Consider the following 19,034-nt stretch of genomic DNA (forward strand, 5'->3'; position numbering starts at 1 on the left):
GATTGATATCCCAGTTGATTTTAAAGATGTTAAGTAACATAAAATAAAATCATTACTATTAAAACTGTGAAAAACAAATATAATAGGCATAATATTGAACTATTCGTATTGTTTGATTTAGGCCTACTGCGTTTCAGACCGTGAGAGAATCCGTCGGCAAACATATGAGTAATTTAACTAAACGTTTTATTTAGATAAAACTAGATGAAATATAACGTTTCAAAATATTCATGTATTCTGTTCGGCTCTTTGTTTCACTTTCTACAAAAGTAGACTAGATTAATTAATGACAATAAAATCATGTCATCATTGGTATAATAAAAAAGAGAAAACGCCATGTGTTTAACCTTTAAAAATGGTAATCATCATTTAATTTAACAGTTTTATTGCGTCGATTTAATGATTGTTTAAGGGTAGATAACAAATGGATTAAAATAGTAGAAGTTTAAATAAAACTAAATCATCAAATTAGTTTATTAAAAGTTAAACACTTCGTACTGCAGCGTTCCTATTATCATGTCAACTAAACTGTAAGTATATACCATATTCTGTTGTGTTACCTCCTAGTAACATAACATCCAATACAACTATTATTAGTACAATACCATATACTTTCCATATTGATTTCTGTGAGATTTACTGATATTGTTATTGCGCCATATTTCGGTGGCATAGTATACAAATAATAAATGTTTATGAGAGTAATGGTACAGTACAAATTATGGCATGAGGTGAATGATGAAAGGTTATATTTCAACGAGGCGAAGCCGAGTTGATATATAACCTTTCATAATTCTACAAATGCCATTATTTGTACCATTAAACGAATATAAACATTCATTATTTTTGTTTTATATAACATCGAAATAGATTCCTGTCGTTTGAATCAAATAAAAGGTAGGCCTATCCAAGGCCTACATTTGATTCACATTGATTAAAGCAGTGACATTTGGTTTGGTCATATTATAATTATATGGATTTTATAAACACACCTACTGTATTGTTAATTATGTATCGTATTAACAAACGACCAAACAATCCTAGAGGCCTAGCAAGGCTAAAACGCATAGGCATAGCCTAATACTAACTAGGATGAAAGGTAACAATACCAAATACGAAACAAAATCATGCTAAGTTGACTAGATTAATTTACACTTAAGTAGAGCCAATTTTCGCGCGAAGCGAAAGCATCAGCTTTTACGCTTGCGTCAAAAATCCTTATCTACACACAACAAACAAATGCTATAGAAAAATTAATGCTATAGAAAATATGGCGTTATAAGAGCGAATGGCTACTTCCACCTGCTGTCTGCAACTGAGCCGTTTTCCATCGCAAAAAGGGATTTGCAAGATGGAAATGCGTAGGCCTATCCCGACGCTTTTGACTTTCGCACATATTTTTCTAGCGGGAAAACAGGCTTTTATCGAAATCGTCAAATAGTGATCTACAAAATATTTTATTTTTGTTACAGAGGCTTGTTGGTTTTGGTATGTTTAGTAGTGTTTGTGCAATGTACAAGTAAGTAAATAATTTTTTACAAAATCGTTTTATTTTTCCTTGTTTGTGTATTAGAGAAATCAAAATATTTCTTAAATTCAAGTATTTTATTAAACTTCTAATTTTAATTCTAAATACCCATAATATCTGAAGGTATAACCATAAACTGCTATGACTGTGTTTTTTTTATTAAGAATAGATTTATTAATATACAATTATACGTAATTATAATATAAACAAGAAATATTTCTTACAAAAAACGCTGCTCGCTTATTGACGTAACAGTTTTAAAGATATATTGTCCCTCTGGAAAATATTTTTTATTTCCAATCTGTTTTTGAATGTGTCATTTTATTGTCACATAATAGTTATTTTACCTGAAAAAATTTAAGTTAAAGCAAAAAATACTTAAATTGTCTGTCAGACAATGGTTTTTGGGTTATAATTAAACGTTTCTTTTCTCTTTTTATACGTGAATAAGTATTATTTTTTTGTTACAGAAGTGAATAACTTTGATATGAAACACAGACTCAATTTCTGTCACTTTAGTTTATTTTATTATAAAGGTCAAGTCTGGGGGTCACTTCATCACGCCTAGATACTTCAAGTGTGAAGTATCCTATTGCAAACAAAAACTGGACTGTTTTGATAATAATTCAATGATTATCTGACAGCGAATTACAGTATTATAGTCAAATACCAGAAATGCTTTGGGATTTGTAATTTTAGCATGACATGTCCTAATAGACTCTTTCCCAGACGTTTTTTGGTTCCAGCAGTTGGGACCTATAAATTATAGTCGAGTATACATTTTAGCAAAAACGTCAATGTCTAGTACTATAACTGCTGCTTGATTTCATCTAAAAAATGAGTCATCTCTTGTGACGTAGCGGGCTAGAGCAGCAGCGTGAAAATAAATAAATGAATACACATTATGCCAGGATTTACAACATCATCTATAGTAGTATATAAATTTACGTAAGGGCAACATTCGGTAAATCGCGCGTTACTTCTAGAATGTTTACTCGATGGTATATAAAGTTGGTTTGCTTTCAGTACTGATTTTAACCACCTGATGTAACCCTGTTTGCTAATTAAATTTAGTTAGATACTTAGTTATTGACAATTAAAACGAATTTAGGTTCAACGATTTGCCCCAAATAGGGGTGTTTTCCGATCGTGGTACACACTGTCTAATGTATGTCCATCTTCAAAAATACCCTCACACAATAATACGAGAGTGCTTTGTATTTAACTATATTCTTCTACGATAATTGTTTTTAACTGAAAACCGGTTGAACAGCTCGAGTACAGCATCATAATGTTACATTTTTTCTTTAAAAAATACGTTTATACAAATGTATTGATTCGCGATGAATGGAACATTCCAATCTCTCAGTCTCAGTATAATTATTTGGTTATTAGGTACATTTATGTATAAATTTGAAACCTTTAGATATAGTATTGCAATTCTTTGACAATACGTATTAACCATTTTGGTCGCCATTTGAATCGCAAATTTCTTACTGTGAGTGTGGGTACTGTTAGATATATAAACACATATACAAATAAACTAAAAAAATACTGTGCGTGTGGGTAGGCCCTACTGCTGTTAGATATATATATATATATATATATATATATATGTTCTTTGCCTGATGTGTTTATATATATAAGTATCTCTTCGGAGATCCCGCTTCGTGAATAAAAATACTGAATAGGCTAGATGAGGGCATATCAATTTGATCTCTGGTGCGCGTGCGTACATACAATTGAGGACTAGTGCTGTTCCGCCGTACCACGCCGAGAATGTTAAAGAGTCGCTATCCAATCGAGTTTGAACAATACCATGAAAGCCCCTGGAGTGGTCTAATGGTTAGGACAACTGCATATCAAGCAGACGGCCCGAGTTCGAATCTCGGTTGGCTCATTCTCACAGATTTCCTCATACATTTCGCATCTTACCAAACTTATTTCCGGTACAGGTTCAAATCTCACACACACATTCGACGGAAGACCGAATATAATAATTAGCCTATATTGTTCTCTATTCGTACATTTTTTAAACTCTAATTTGCTATATTACCCTGGAAGCGATATTTTTGGCGTAACTAATTTATGGACCACCATGAAACATCACAAAATAAACATACATTACTCAGTCATATGCATAGGTGTCACCCGGACTTTAATTTCCAGAGGCGTTGGTCATGTTTTCGAGGACCATTCGTGTACACCCACTAGAGGGTGCGCGAGCGAAGCGAGCGAACCTTCTAGTACTAATAATTACAAAATTGATGCCTTTGAAATTGCGATACAAAAAAAGTGCGCAGTAAGTAATGATAGAACAATAAAGGAACGGGATGAGTATAATAAACTTAGGGACATATTGAGGGATAGGCAAAGCAAAGGGGAAAAAGACTTGGTAATTAGAAGGGGGAAAATAACTCGGTTTTGCTCCCAAAGCACTACCCAATCGGAAGAGAACACTGCCTAACAATGTAAGTTCCACGCAGTCAGAAGATGTTAATGATTTTTTTAATGTGTTTTATACAAATTGTGATTCCCTTCTAAATAAGAAGAATGAGCTTTTGTTGCGTTTATCTTCAGAGAAAGCTGATATCATTGCTTTGACTGAGATTCTACCAAAGAAGTACTTTTTTGAATTGTCTATAGAAGAGTTTCATATCCCTGGATATCAGATGTTTTTGCCAAATGAAAAGCTTTCATCTGGTAGAGGAGTTGTTATTTATGTTCGAAATGGGATGTCTGCCACTCCTGTTTTGTTTAAAGATATTTTGTTTGAGGAATCCATGTTTGTTGAGATTAGAGTCAAAGATCGCACCTTTTTAATTGGATGTGTGTATAGAAGTGACTCCGGATCTAATGTCAATAATTCTGCCTTGTGTTCTCTGTTTAGAAAAGTGGCATCCTTTTCTTGTTCCGATTTTATTATAGTTGGAGATTTTAATTATAGGAGTAATAATTGGGAGCTAGGATATGTGACTGGTGAAGATGGTAAAAATAGTCATAATTTTTTCGACACCATTAATGACTTATTTTTAGCTCAGCATGTACGAGACCCAACCCGTTATAGAATAGGAGAACAGCCCAATGTTCTGGACCTGGTATTTACATCAAATGAGGATTCTATTAGTGAGGTCCTTCAAGCTCCACCCTTAGGTAAGAGTGATCATATGGTACTTCGATTTAAAATTCCTGTTAACTTAATCAAAGATGAGGTGGTAGAGGTCAGAAATTATTTCCATGCTGATTATGATAAGTTTCGTGGTTTTCTTGATAGTGTCGATTGGGACACTGAGTTATTGGATAAGGACGGGTTACACTCGCACGGTTCTTTTGATGAGATTTTATCTAGAGGTATGGAACAGTTTGTTCCAAAGTGTAAGAAACACTTGTCTGGAAATTTTAAGAGACCTTTGTGGTTTACTAAGGAGGTTGATAAGTCTATTAAACAGAAGAATAAATGCTGGAAACAGTATATCAAAGCAAAGCGTAAAGGGCATGAAAGTGCTAGTGTCAAATGGAACACGTTTATTAGAGTAAGGAATGATACTGTCAACTTGATTATCTGGTATTCCAACTCTTAGAAATTTTGAGGGTAAACTTGTTGTAGATGACCAAGAGAAAGCCGAGTCTTTTAATTCTTTTTTTAGCAGTGTCTTTTGTAAGGAGAACTTATCGAATGTTCCAAATCTGGATAAAAAGATTGAGGCTTCTTTGTCAGATATTGAGTTTAGTGTAGAAGATATTCACAAGCTGTTGTCTAACTTAGTTATAGATAAGTCAGCTGGCCCTGATGGCTTTCACCCACGGGTTTTGATTGAATTAAAGGATCAAATTGCTTACCCTCTCAGTCTAATATTCACTAGATTATTCAATGATCAGAAGGTCCCTCTATCGTGGAAGGAGGCAATTGTAATACCTATATTCAAAAAAGGCAAAAAGGAGGACCCGGCTAACTATAGACCGGTTAGTTTAACGTCGGTCATAGGGAAAATGATGGAAAGGATTATTAGGGATAAACTTGTAATGTATCTTGAGAGTAATGGTCTTTTGTGCAACGAACAATTTGGATTCAGACAGGGTAGATCATGTGCATTACAACTACTTGATGTCCTGGAGAGTTGGACTACTAACCTGGATAACCATGATAGCTTTGATTGTGTCTATTTAGACTATAAAAAGGCTTTTGATAGTGTGCCACACCAAAGGCTTCTAGTCAAATTGAAAGGTTTTGGTATTACGGGAAATCTACTAGGTTGGTTCTCTAATTATTTGTCAAATAGAACGCAACGAGTTAGTGTCAATGGTCAATTATCATCACAGGCTCCAGTATTAAGTGGAATTCCACAGGGTAGCGTTGTGGGCCCAATCTTATTTTCAATCTTCATTAACGATTTACCTGATGTTGTCGAATCTAGTATACATTTATTTGCAGACGACACTAAGTTGTATAGAGTGGTCAATAACATTGATGATGCTAATTTATTTCAGAGAGACATTGACAGTGCTTCCCATTGGTCTAATGTTTGGCAATTGCCATTTAATGACACTAAGTGTAAGGTATTTCATTATGGTCGTGATAATCTTAAGTTCTTGTATTCAATGGCTGGTAATTTACTACATGAGGTAAAGCAGGAGAAAGATCTGGGTGTTACCTTTGATCCTAGTTTAATCTTTGATTGATTGATTGATTTTATTTGATATTCATACATAAAAGTTAAAATATACAATGTATAAAAAGAATACCTGGATAACCCATTAAGTCGACAAAAAAGTAAACTTATTTCCAATGGGGTCCAATCCGTAATGACTGAAAAGTGAGTGGTTGGGCCTAGTACAATTATCGTTAAGTATGACTCAGTAAAAATGAAAAAACAAGAAAATACATACAAGACAAGAAAACATCAAAAAAACAATATTAAAAATAGCTTAATTAAACTGAAATACCAAGCTGTTCATTATTAAAAAATTCTTTAAGTTTTATTTTGAAGGTTGCATTATTTTGTATTGATTTGAGTGAATTGGGGAGCCTGTTCCAGTCACGGATACCTAAGAAATAAAAAGTCGTATCATTAACGCCAGTAGCCTTAGGAGTGACAAAATTAAATGTTGTACCCCTGGTGAAATGGTTGTGATGATCAGAAATTAACAAAAAGTTATCCTTAAGGAAAGAAGGCGTATTAAAGTTATAACGAATTTTGTGAACATAATTTAATCTTAAAAACTTATTTCTGAGGCTGACATTAAGAAACCCAAGATCGGAAAGCTCTTTGGCACCTATGTGAGACCTCGGACCAACATTTAAAATGAAACGTGCCATCTTGTTTTGGGCAGTTTGTAATTTATGTTTAAGATTCTTATTGACACCGCCGTACCATGCCGAGGCAGAATAGTCAAATGTACATTGTATTAAAGCAGTGCTTAATAGTTTACGACATTTTTTATTCAAGCACGAACTTTGCCTATGTAAAAACTTCAACCTTGACTTAACTTTACTGATAACACTAGTTGCAATGATATCACATGATACATATTGGTCTAAATCAATACCCAAATATTTAACTTGCTTAGTACTTTTGATTCTACGGCCCATTAATTCTACAGAAAACTCTTTTACTTTGTTAAGCTTCGCTCTGCTACCAAAGATAATACTTTCGGTTTTGCCAACATGTAAAGATAATTTGTTTTCAGTTAACCAGTCCTGGCACTTAGCTAGGACAGTACTTAATTTATGAGCGATTTTGGTGGCATCGTGATGAGAATACAGAATCGTAGAATCATCAGCATAAAGCAATAATTGAACATCAGAATCAATACAAGAAGCAATATCATTTAAATAACATAGAAAAAGAATAGGGCCCAAGATGCTACCTTGCGGTACACCATGAGTAACTATAAGAGGTTCAGAGCAGGTACCATTCACACTGACAACTTGTGTGCGGTTAGCGAGATAAGATTGAAACCAGTCAGTACACTTAAAACCCATGCATTTTAGCTTGTTAATTAAAATCACATGATCGACGGTATCGAAAGCTTTTTGTAAGTCAATTAGAACCATTCCAGTAAGAAGGCCTTTGGACTTATTGTTTTTTAAACCGTCGATGAGATTTATGAGGTTGCTTTCAGTTGAATGGGCCTGCCGAAAACCGGATTGATAGGCATAAAGTATATTATTTTTGGAAAGATACCTTTCAACTTGTATAGCTACAGATTTTTCAAGAATCTTAGATACCGTAGGCAGAATACTAATCGGCCGATAATTCTCAACATTTGTTCTAGTATTTTTCTTAAATAGAGGGGTAACTTTAGCAGTTTTAAGATCATGAGGAAAACAATTAGTTTTAAACGAAAGGTTAATGATATGAGCTATCGGTTCAGCCAAGATTATCGCACCGTCACGTAAGAATCTTGAGGGAATATTATCTAGACCGACGCTTTTGTTTACATTTAGGCTTTCGAGTTGAGTTTTAACAAATTCTATGGTAACAGGCTCTAGCTTAAACATTTTTCCTTTTAATTTCACGTAGTATTTAAGAAGATCGTTAGTGGACATGGTGAAAAAACCTATGCATTTTGGGAGTTTTTTGACGAGTGTTGACGCAACATTCGTGAAAAACTCATTAAAACGAGAGGCAACGCCTTTTGGACAGAAAGTTTGTTTACCATTGTCATCGAGAACGATTTTAGTGTTTGTTTTACATTTCTTCTCGTATCCGAGCTGTTTGAGGGTTTTCCATAATTTTTTAGGGTTGTCTTTATTTTCATCAATCTTATTGAGAAAATAATTAGATTTAGCTTTTTTGATCAGCCGCTGAGCTTTGTTCCTAGAGGCACAATAATATTTGTATATATCTAGATTAGATTTATCTTTCTTGAATTGTTTTAAAAGTGTGTCTCTTACTTTGATTTCATCGGCAATTTCGGAGGTAAACCAGGGTGCTATGTTTTGTTTAAGTCTAACTTTTTTTATTGGCGCTATTGAGTCGATCACCTTAATGATGATATCTTTAAGAGTTAACCACGCGATATTTACATCGACATTATTAGTGACAACAGACCAATCGATATCGTTAAGTGTTTCAAGATAGTTATTTACATTATAGTTTTTTAAAGATCGTAATTTTGCGGAGTTGTGTTCATTTTTATGAACATGAGACTTAGGTATTTTTCTAGTGCAATAAATAAGAAAATGGTCACTAAGGCCAATGTTAATTACTCCAGATTGCTTCACATTATTTTGTACATTAGTAACAATGTGGTCCAAACATGAGCTTTTTTCTTTTCCTATTCTAGTTATATCCTTAATAACATTACTAAAACCATTTCTTATAAGGCAATCATTATATCTTTGCGATACTGGATTAATATTTAAAGTACATATGTTAAAGTCACCAAGAATATAAATTTCACTACTCTCTTTGATTTTTGATACAGTTTCTTCAAAGTTGTTCTGAAATAAAGTTACATTCTGTTTTGGTGGGCGGTAGCATGTACCAATCACAATTTCCTTTGAACGAGGCAGATATATATTTATCCAAATTGCTTCAAAATCGTCGATATCCAGATCATTTCTACGTGTGAAGGCGCGTTCATTTTTTACGTAGATACAAACTCCACCACCAGACCGGTTTCTGTCCTTCCTGAGCGCTGTATATCCATCAATTTTGATCTCGTTATCGGTGATGGATTCGTCCAGCCACGACTCGCTGATGGATATAACAGTAGCTTTGGTCTTCGATGCGATGTGCCTTAGTTCAGACATTTTATTAACTAATGACCGCGCATTAAGGTGAATAAAATGTAGGCCTTTGTTAAACACGTTGAATTCCTCGCTTAAATGCTCGTAAATGTCTTCTGTACATGTATGTCCATCTTGTTGGGTTTCATTCACATTATTTGTGTCGGCAATAAATTCGTCATGAATATTAATGTCACTGATGCATTCATCATTCGGAAGCTGATTGAAGAGGCATTCTTGACATAACCAATTATCTTTCGAGTTCCGTTGCTTATCATATACAATTTTATTTATTCTTCCGCACTTGATATGGTAGTTACATTTACATTCAGTGCATTTCATTGCCCTGTGCGTTTTCGCAATCGGTTTTTTACAAATTGAACATGGGTTTCTGATTGGTCCTGGGTTCGGAGAAACGTCTCCAGCGATAATAATAAGTACCATCAGGAAACTTGGGTTTTTTAAGTTTAAGCGGCAAACTGGATACGGTTTAGAAGATCCGTACAATGTCCATAAGGGAGACATTATATTCAGGTTATCCGTATGTATCTTCGGTTGAATTGCCCAGCTATCATATATGCTGGAGTTTAACGTAGAAAAAATGTCCGAGTTTAACGTTAATTTGCATGTAGCGGATATCTGTAAAAGGGCTAATAAGAAACTAGGAATGATTTATAGATCTTTTAAATTCTTGAATAAAGATGGATTTTTGAAGCTGTATAAGTCTATTGTCAGGCCAACGCTTGAATATTGTAACACTGTTTATAATCCTATTAGAAAACGAGATCAGGATGAAATAGAGAAGGTCCAGCAAAGAGCAACAAGATTGATTCCTAGGTACCGAAATATCCCTTATGAACAACGTTTGAGAATTCTTGGTCTTCCTACTATGAGATATCGAAGGCAGAGAGCGGACATTATCCAAGTTTTTAGGATTGTTAAGGGTTTCGATCGTATCTCGATCAACACATTTTTTGAATTTGATCTAGAATCTCGGACCCGTGGACACACATATAAACTCAAGTTTAAAAGCTCTCGTCTTAATATTAGGAGGGACACCTTCTCCAGGAGAGTTATTCTCTTATGGAATGCTCTGCCTACGGATGTAGTTTCATGTGCTACGGTGAACTCGTTCAAAGCAAAACTTAACGTCGCATGGTCTAACCACCCGCTGAAGTTTTCACCCTATATTGAATATGATTTTATTGCTAAGAGGGGCTTTTAAGCACTGAGTGCTTCGCCTCGATCCCGTAGACGAAAGTGTACGGGAAACAAGTAAACAAGTAAACAAGTAAAAAATGTAAACGTCGTAGTGGTGTATTGTTACATGTAATTTCAATCGACTATTTAACAAAGTATTAAATCGCAAATGTTTTACAATATTTAGTGGTATATTATTTATAGGCCTATAAAACATGAAAACATATTTCGTTACTAAGTGGATACAGAATATATTTAAAAAATGTTCCTCTTTGTACCTCTTCCCCATCCCTCAACCGTAATGTTATATATAAAACACAAATTCGGTTGTTTAAATGAGTCCAAATGTGACCCATTTTGTGACAAGTTTCTCTTTCAGAACTAATTCCCAGGGTGCTAATTTTAGTTGACTACATAAATCATCATGTCTATTTATTCGTTTCTTTAATAGTCCTGCGGTACGTACATTTAAAAAAAACATTTTTTACGCTGGAATTACTGTGTATTCGAGAACCATCTGTGGGCACGACCAAAGCGAGCGTACCATCTAGTTAACTTAAAGTATGACAGTATAAAATGAGAATATTATAATAGTTTCAAGCAAAGGTCAATTTCCTTCACAAAAGGTCTATTCTAAATGATCCATACATTATATTTTAATTTACTCCATTTCTGAAAATACAAATAATCATTTTCAAAGTATTTATATTTTGCTGTGCTGTTTTTTTTTTCAGAAGCTCTTCCTCCACCTCCTCCACCTGCTGTATGGAATTATGGAACGACTGAAAGTAAGTCAGATGATAGTAATAATTAGCATGATTGTATATAGTCAAACTATCCTTACATATATACACACTTAAACATACGAAATAATATTCTTACACCACATAAAATAAAATAACAGTTAATCATATTTTAAAACAAATCTCTTTCAGATTATGACAGAATTCGTAGACAAGCACGTAAATAAACTAAACGTTGATTCAACTGTGATAAAACGGCTTAAATATAAATTCGTGTTCGTTTTTGTTTATGTATTTATTTATTTTGCTCTTTGTTGCAGGAACTCCCTCTTGGGATGAAATGATAACTAATAGTAAGTAAAAACGATGGATTATCTATAAAAATTGAAAATTAAGTGTGACATATAACAAAATTAATCAGATAACTCAGAAAACTAAAATGCGCATGATCAGTCATTACCAAACAACAAGTTCCCAATCAAAACGCCACGATTTGATTGTCGGTTAATATGTATCGGGTAATTATCGGTTAATATTATTATTGGCTGTGGAAACACGGTCTATGGTGTAAATAACAAGAAAATAAGCAGGTGTATTAATGGAACGTACAGTAAATAATATACAATGCACATGATTAAATGTAGGCCTACCGTGATTCATATTTTAAAACAACTCTCTTTCAGATTATGACAGAGCTCGTCGATATGCACGTGAGTAAATAAAAGTTAAGAGCATTATTTTGATAAACAAGCATGTAATTTCAATATAAAATTTAATGACAAAAAGAGAGATCGACGTTTCGGTACCATCATAGAACCATTTTCAAGATCAAGTGAATACAAAACAATAATAATTATGTGCACTAAGCACCAAAGTTGGTGACAGGAAATGCTAATTGAGGGCTAATTAAGTAATTAGCTCCTCCTACTGAGTTAGATAAACAATTTAGCTTTGATGGAATCCGATTGTTTATTGAGTGTAGGTTTTATCTCTTTGATCCACAACATCTCCTTAATTAGGCAATCAAACTTATTGTTTACATTTAAGCTTAATTTCCTCCTCAATGATATTCTGTTCAAACTTCTTAGAAGATGTTCTCCAACGTTCACGTTTAGTATGATCAGCTCTCGCAAATGTTGGGGTAACCCCGGTATTTTGACATAGTTGTAGAAAGTCAAGAGATGACTCACAACTAACAAGCTTTTGACTGCATCGCTCAAGACTTCTGAACAGATGAAGTTGGTTGTCATGTTTCAAATTACGAATTAAAAGACGTTTACTATATAATTTCAATATAAAATTTAATGACAAAAAGAGAGATCGACGTTTCGGTACCATCATAGAACCATTTTCAAGATCAAGTGAATACAAAACAATAATAATTATGTGCACTAAGCACCAAAGTTGGTGTCAGGAAATGCTAATTGAGGGCTAATTAAGTAATTAGCTCCTCCTACTGAGTTAGATAAACAATTTAGCTTTGATGGAATCCGATTGTTTATTGAGTGTAGGTTTTATCTCTTTGATCCACAACATCTCCTTAATTAGGCAATCAAACTTATTGTTTACATTTAAGCTTAATTTCCTCCTCAATGATATTCTGTTCAAACTTCTTAGAAGATGTTCTCCAACGTTCACGTTTAGTATGATCAGCTCTCGCAAATGTTGGGGTAACCCCGGTATTTTGACATAGTTGTAGAAAGTCAAGAGATGACTCACAACTAACAAGCTTTTGACTGCATCGCTCAAGACTTCTGAACAGATGAAGTTGGTTGTCATGTTTCAAATTACGAATTAAAAGACGTTTACTATATAATTTCAATATAAAATTTAATGACAAAAAGAGAGATCGACGTTTCGGTACCATCATAGAACCATTTTCAAGATCAAGTGAATACAAAACAATAATAATTATGTGCACTAAGCACCAAAGTTGGTGACAGAAAATGCTAATTGAGGGCTAATTAAGTAATTAGCTCCTCCTACTGAGTTAGATAAACAATTTAGCTTTGATGGAATCCGATTGTTTATTGAGTGTAGGTTTTATCTCTTTGATCCACAACATCTCCTTAATTAGGCAATCAAACTTATTGTTTACATTTAAGCTTAATTTCCTCCTCAATGATATTCTGTTCAAACTTCTTAGAAGATGTTCTCCAACGTTCACGTTTAGTATGATCAGCTCTCGCAAATGTTGGGGTAACCCCGGTATTTTGACATAGTTGTAGAAAGTCAAGAGATGACTCACAACTAACAAGCTTTTGACTGCATCGCTCAAGACTTCTGAACAGATGAAGTTGGTTGTCATGTTTCAAATTACGAATTAAAAGACGTTTACTATATAATTTCAATATAAAATTTAATGACAAAAAGAGAGATCGACGTTTCGGTACCATCATAGAACCATTTTCAAGATCAAGTGAATACAAAACAATAATAATTATGTGCACTAAGCACCAAAGTTGGTGACAGGAAATGCTAATTGAGGGCTAATTAAGTAATTAGCTCCTCCTACTGAGTTAGATAAACAATTTAGCTTTGATGGAATCCGATTGTTTATTGAGTGTAGGTTTTATCTCTTTGATCCACAACATCTCCTTAATTAGGCAATCAAACTTATTGTTTACATTTAAGCTTAATTTCCTCCTCAATGATATTCTGTTCAAACTTCTTAGAAGATGTTCTCCAACGTTCACGTTTAGTATGATCAGCTCTCGCAAATGTTGGGGTAACCCCGGTATTTTGACATAGTTGTAGAAAGTCAAGAGATGACTCACAACTAACAAGCTTTTGACTGCATCGCTCAAGACTTCTGAACAGATGAAGTTGGTTGTCATGTTTCAAATTACGAATTAAAAGACGTTTACTATATAATTTCAATATAAAATTTAATGACAAAAAGAGAGATCGACGTTTCGGTACCATCATAGAACCATTTTCAAGATCAAGTGAATACAAAACAATAATAATTATGTGCACTAAGCACCAAAGTTGGTGACAGGAAATGCTAATGTTGGGGTAACCCCGGTATTTGCGAGAGCTGATCATACTAAACGTGAACGTTGGAGAACATCTTCTAAGAAGTTTGAACAGAATATCATTGAGGAGGAAATTAAGCTTAAATGTAAACAATAAGTTTGATTGCCTAATTAAGGAGATGTTGTGGATCAAAGAGATAAAACCTACACTCAATAAACAATCGGATTCCATCAAAGCTAAATTGTTTATCTAACTCAGTAGGAGGAGCTAATTACTTAATTAGCCCTCAATTAGCATTTCCTGTCACCAACTTTGGTGCTTAGTGCACATAATTATTATTGTTTTGTATTCACTTGATCTTGAAAATGGTTCTATGATGGTACCGAAACGTCGATCTCTCTTTTTGTCATTAAATTTTATATTGAAATTATATAGTAAACGTCTTTTAATTCGTAAGCATGTAATTAATTAAACTATTTGAAACTGTTCATATTTTGTTTTGCTCTTTGTTTCAGGAACTCATTATATCTGGAATGACAGTAAGTTACAAAGATGAATGCATAATGTCAAACTTGTTTATTTATTTATTAACACACCAATAACCTCCAAATACCCACTGAGCTTCTATTCGAAAAGAAGCCGATCCCGAAGAGAAGCTCCCACCCATCCGTGGTTTGCAAAATGTATTCCGAAAAGAAGCCCATCACTGATGGGCTTCTTTTCGAGATAGACTGTATTTTAAAGTCAAAATAATCGAAATGTATGATCGTGTTGAATCAATGCATCGATGACCTTACAACCCCAAGCCTTATAAATTAATATGCTACAATCGATTATTTTTCCAAATGGTGCTTTGGTTGTATAATGTTTTGTCTTCTTTGTATTGTATATGGCAGAAAATTGAATAAAAAAAAAATATTAACAGATTTTAACATCAACTCTCTTTTAGATGATGACGACAGAGTTGTTCGGGAGGCAAGTAAGTTACACTAAAAGTCAATAACAATTCATAATCAATATACAGTATAAATATCCAAACCCCTAAAATTCTATAAAATATTTTGTTATTGTAATTATTGTTCTGTCGAAGTGAAATACTTTTATAAAACTATTAATAAAAAGATACCAATATAATCCACTGGACTTACTTGTTTAGTAAACAACGGCCTGTTTTCACGACCTGTCCAAGTCGCTGTTTACTAAACAAGGAAGTCATGTGGATTAGATATCTTTTTAAAACTTAATACTACCTTGATGAATGACAATTTCCATATCCATCGGGTCAATTAAAATGTTATTTGTCATGCTTTCTCTATTTTAGGTGGTATCGGAGAAGAGCCTTAAATTGGCTTTATGGGAAAAACAGTTCGTAAACGAATGTAACGGTTGTTATTATATATAAAGATGCACATTCTAAGATTGTTTCTTATTTCAGTTCTGTCAATTTGGTGTAATATTCTAATATTTGACAACCAATTAAATGTTTCTGTTACTGAATGTATTTTATTTGTTGTTGGTGTTGAAACAAGTCATATCAATTTTATTTTCTTTGAACCTCCTACAGGAGTAAACTAAACCAGATTACGCTCTTCGTGGAAACAGGTCCTGTAACCTCTCGCATTTATAACCGTTTTGGTCACTTAGATAATTTATTAATTCGGTATTTGGGACTTTTATTAATTATTCACCTGTTTGAAAGGTATACAACTTACTGTTTCTATTAATTTGAATGTTAATTAATTCATTTCTTCTAGCCTATAAACACTGTAGAGTTACTGTATGCATGGGAGCAAATACTGATTTAAACAAAATGGATTGTTAAAAATAAATATGAACATGTTATTTTGTTGTCCCTTTGTCTATTATTTAAATATTAAACAATTAAATGAATAATAACTCCATGTTAAACCTTTTGAAAGGAAAATTGACTGTTTTTATATAATGTTAAAACTTGTATTGTAATGTTTAATGGTTTGCACGTAGAAGAAACACAAATAGTTTACGGTACAAAATAATTGTCATTAAAAAAGAAGTGACGATGACAATATCAATGCTTGTTTTACAACAACGGGAACGTTGATATAGTATATATATCCCGTTGTTGTAAAACAAGCGTGTTTGTCCAGAAATACTGAACCACTGTAAGGACGAGTCCGATGATAAGCAAGTATGTCTACTCAGGGAAGAGTGAATACTACAAGAAATTAGACTAAAACAGAAACAAACAAATGCAGTGGAGGGTGTAGATTGGCTGACAAAGTTGTCTAGGAACGTGACAAAAACAGTTGGATTATCATTGTTGTACCACAAGGGTCCTGGAACATTATTTGTTTTCCTATCCAATTAAGCCAGAAATCATGAATAATTCATTAGAATAATTATGACATAATATGAAAAAGTATAGAGGGCGCTATATAAGCATGCAGAGAGATTAATTTGTGTAATCAGCGTTTGCCAACCGAAATGTTTGGTCTAGTTGTAAAGGCTTTAACCTATTACACTGGAGCCCTCGGTTCGAGGTCTTTCAAGAACATGTTTTTTTTAATAGTTGAGAGAGATTATTTAGAGGGTTAGGTTCAGTATATTTAGGAAGTAGATCAGCTATCTTGCAATTATTTATAATAGAAAATAATTAAGGTAATGAATTATTCATGATTTTTGTCTTAATTGGATAGGAAAAAAATAAAGGGTCCTGGAAAGAAAACGTCCGTCTAATTAATGATATTCTGCATTACCTTTGAAATAAAAATGTTCTATTAACGTAGGCCTATATTATTATTTGTACTGCTGCTTTTGTCATCGTAATCCATCCATATCTACACTAGACAGCTCAGTATCACCTCCATCACGATCTTCAAGAGGAATAATAAGAAAATTACCGAATAAGCAACCGCTTTTATTTACGGTATGGCTGTATAACGTAATAGCGTTATGTTAGCCAACATATTGTTTAGTCTCAGGAGATGCCTAATTTTGTATTGTTAAAGCATCACGATGGTGTTGGTCTGGTTTTTAAAGACATTTTTATTATTAGGAATTTCTCACCAAAAGTGCCACCTAAATACTTAGGTTCATTTGGAATTCTATTTTAATCTGTCTTATACAGTACATTTTTTTATATACCGATATCCTTCTTTATTATTAGAATTCTTATGTCTCTTTTTTTGCAAGATATATAAATTGTTTTAAAAGTTAATATCATTTTAACACGCGTATACAATACCAACTATAATAACTACATTATGCGAAATCTTATTCCCATGTGATATTATGCTGTTTGACTGCTATGCCTTTCACAAATTACATTATAGGCCTGATTGTCATATAAAGAACATCATTAATAGGCCTAGGATTATTACTGATTAAAACTCTTTACACAATATTGTATATTAAGATATTGTTAGGATGCACTTCTTTAATTATGTTTCCTGTTTTCAAATGATATGAATATTATCAGCATTCCATCAGAAACAGATAAATTTGGCTTCTTGTTAAAAGGCATTGATATAATGTGGAATGATATTTTTTATTGTTATAAGGGGAGAAGGCACTCGAGTCATGTTAGGGATTACCGAGAAAAAAAGTGGAGCAGGGTTCAATTATACCAAACGCTGGTTTGCGACGAAGGCGTACTCCCTCCCATACGGTACCTCGGGTTGGTTTATTATTAGGTGATCATTTAGAATAAAATGATCACCTATTGTTATTGTATCAAATCTTTATTCTTCTTCTTATTCTTATTATTTATTTCTCTCTGTACAAATTTGTGTAACAATTATCTCAAAAAGTTAAATGTCAATGATCACAAATTTTTCACAATGTCTTTTAAATACTTTAACTTAACCATAATAAGCTTTTCAGTGTGATCACTCAACCGTGACGTCATTAATACGCGATTTTGTGAAATCACATTATCAATCATATCTCCATAATTCATTATCACATATTAATGAAATTCACTACACGTTAACTTCAGGTCAAGGGTAAAAATATTAGCAAATAAAAACTCGCGCGTTTCAAGGTCATGCGCGTGGAATCGCGCGTTAAAATTTTAAAAAGCTCAAAATTAAGTTTTGATCAATTTAGAGCATGAAATAGGCCATTTGCGTGTTTTAAAAAATTACTGCGCAAAAACATGTTTTTGCGCACGGGATTTTTAAAAAGCGTAAAAAATAAAATTTGATGTACACATCACATTCTACTCATAATCCTTAGTACATTCTCCGACTTTGAGTCCATTCAGACTTAAAATAACGCTATACGAGCACGTTAAAAATGACAAAATGCGCACATTAATTGTACAAAAGTGCTAAAAATGGTAAAAAGTAGGGCCTTTTTAAAATGAATATAACTCTTCAGAATGGAAGATGACCCCCAATTTTTTTAACTTAATATGGAAGCAAATGAGTTGTAGATATAAATGTATATACACATTAGACGTACAAAATGATATGACGTCATCAAAAGGCCACTTGAATTTAAAAATTAGTAATTTTTATCTTTTTGTGTGGGTTATCACATTCAATAGAGCGCATCTCCGTTATTTGAACCAAATTTTTGCACAAATTTTAGTATGTGCTTGCTCAATTAATTATCTTTCTCATGAGTTGTCAACATTTTTATTTTGATGACGTCATCATGCGTAAAAACTTAAAAAACCAAGGTCGTGTATTTTCAGCTACACCATACATTTGAATATCTTACAGCTCTTCAGAATTAAAGGTGACCTTGAAGATTATAATTTATTATAAAAGCTGATGAAATGTAGATATGAATTCATATAAAAATTAGGCCTATCGGATGTTGTGACATTATGAAATGGTCAGTTGAAGTTAAAAAGTAGTTTTTT

The 19,034-nt window shown here is 33.2% G+C and overlaps 1 long non-coding RNA gene across 2 annotated transcripts; it reads left to right on the plus strand.

Annotated features, from left to right (window-relative positions):
• Window positions 1-393: 393 nt before the first annotated feature.
• LOC144848740 (uncharacterized) lies at window positions 394-15,587 on the plus strand. 2 transcript variants are annotated; one of them, XR_013613911.1, is made up of 9 exons: window positions 394-530; window positions 1,473-1,519; window positions 11,198-11,251; window positions 11,399-11,425; window positions 11,527-11,559; window positions 11,890-11,916; window positions 14,701-14,724; window positions 15,135-15,164; window positions 15,507-15,587. It is a non-coding gene; the product is annotated as an uncharacterized LOC144848740 (long non-coding RNA). The 2 variants fall into 2 exon arrangements; XR_013613912.1 differs by lacking the exon at window positions 11,399-11,425.
• The last annotated feature ends 3,447 nt before the right edge of the window (window positions 15,588-19,034 follow it).

This window comes from Antedon bifida, chromosome 1, assembly GCF_963402885.1.
Source record: "Antedon bifida chromosome 1, ecAntBifi1.1, whole genome shotgun sequence".
NCBI lineage: Eukaryota > Metazoa > Echinodermata > Crinoidea > Comatulida > Antedonidae > Antedon > Antedon bifida.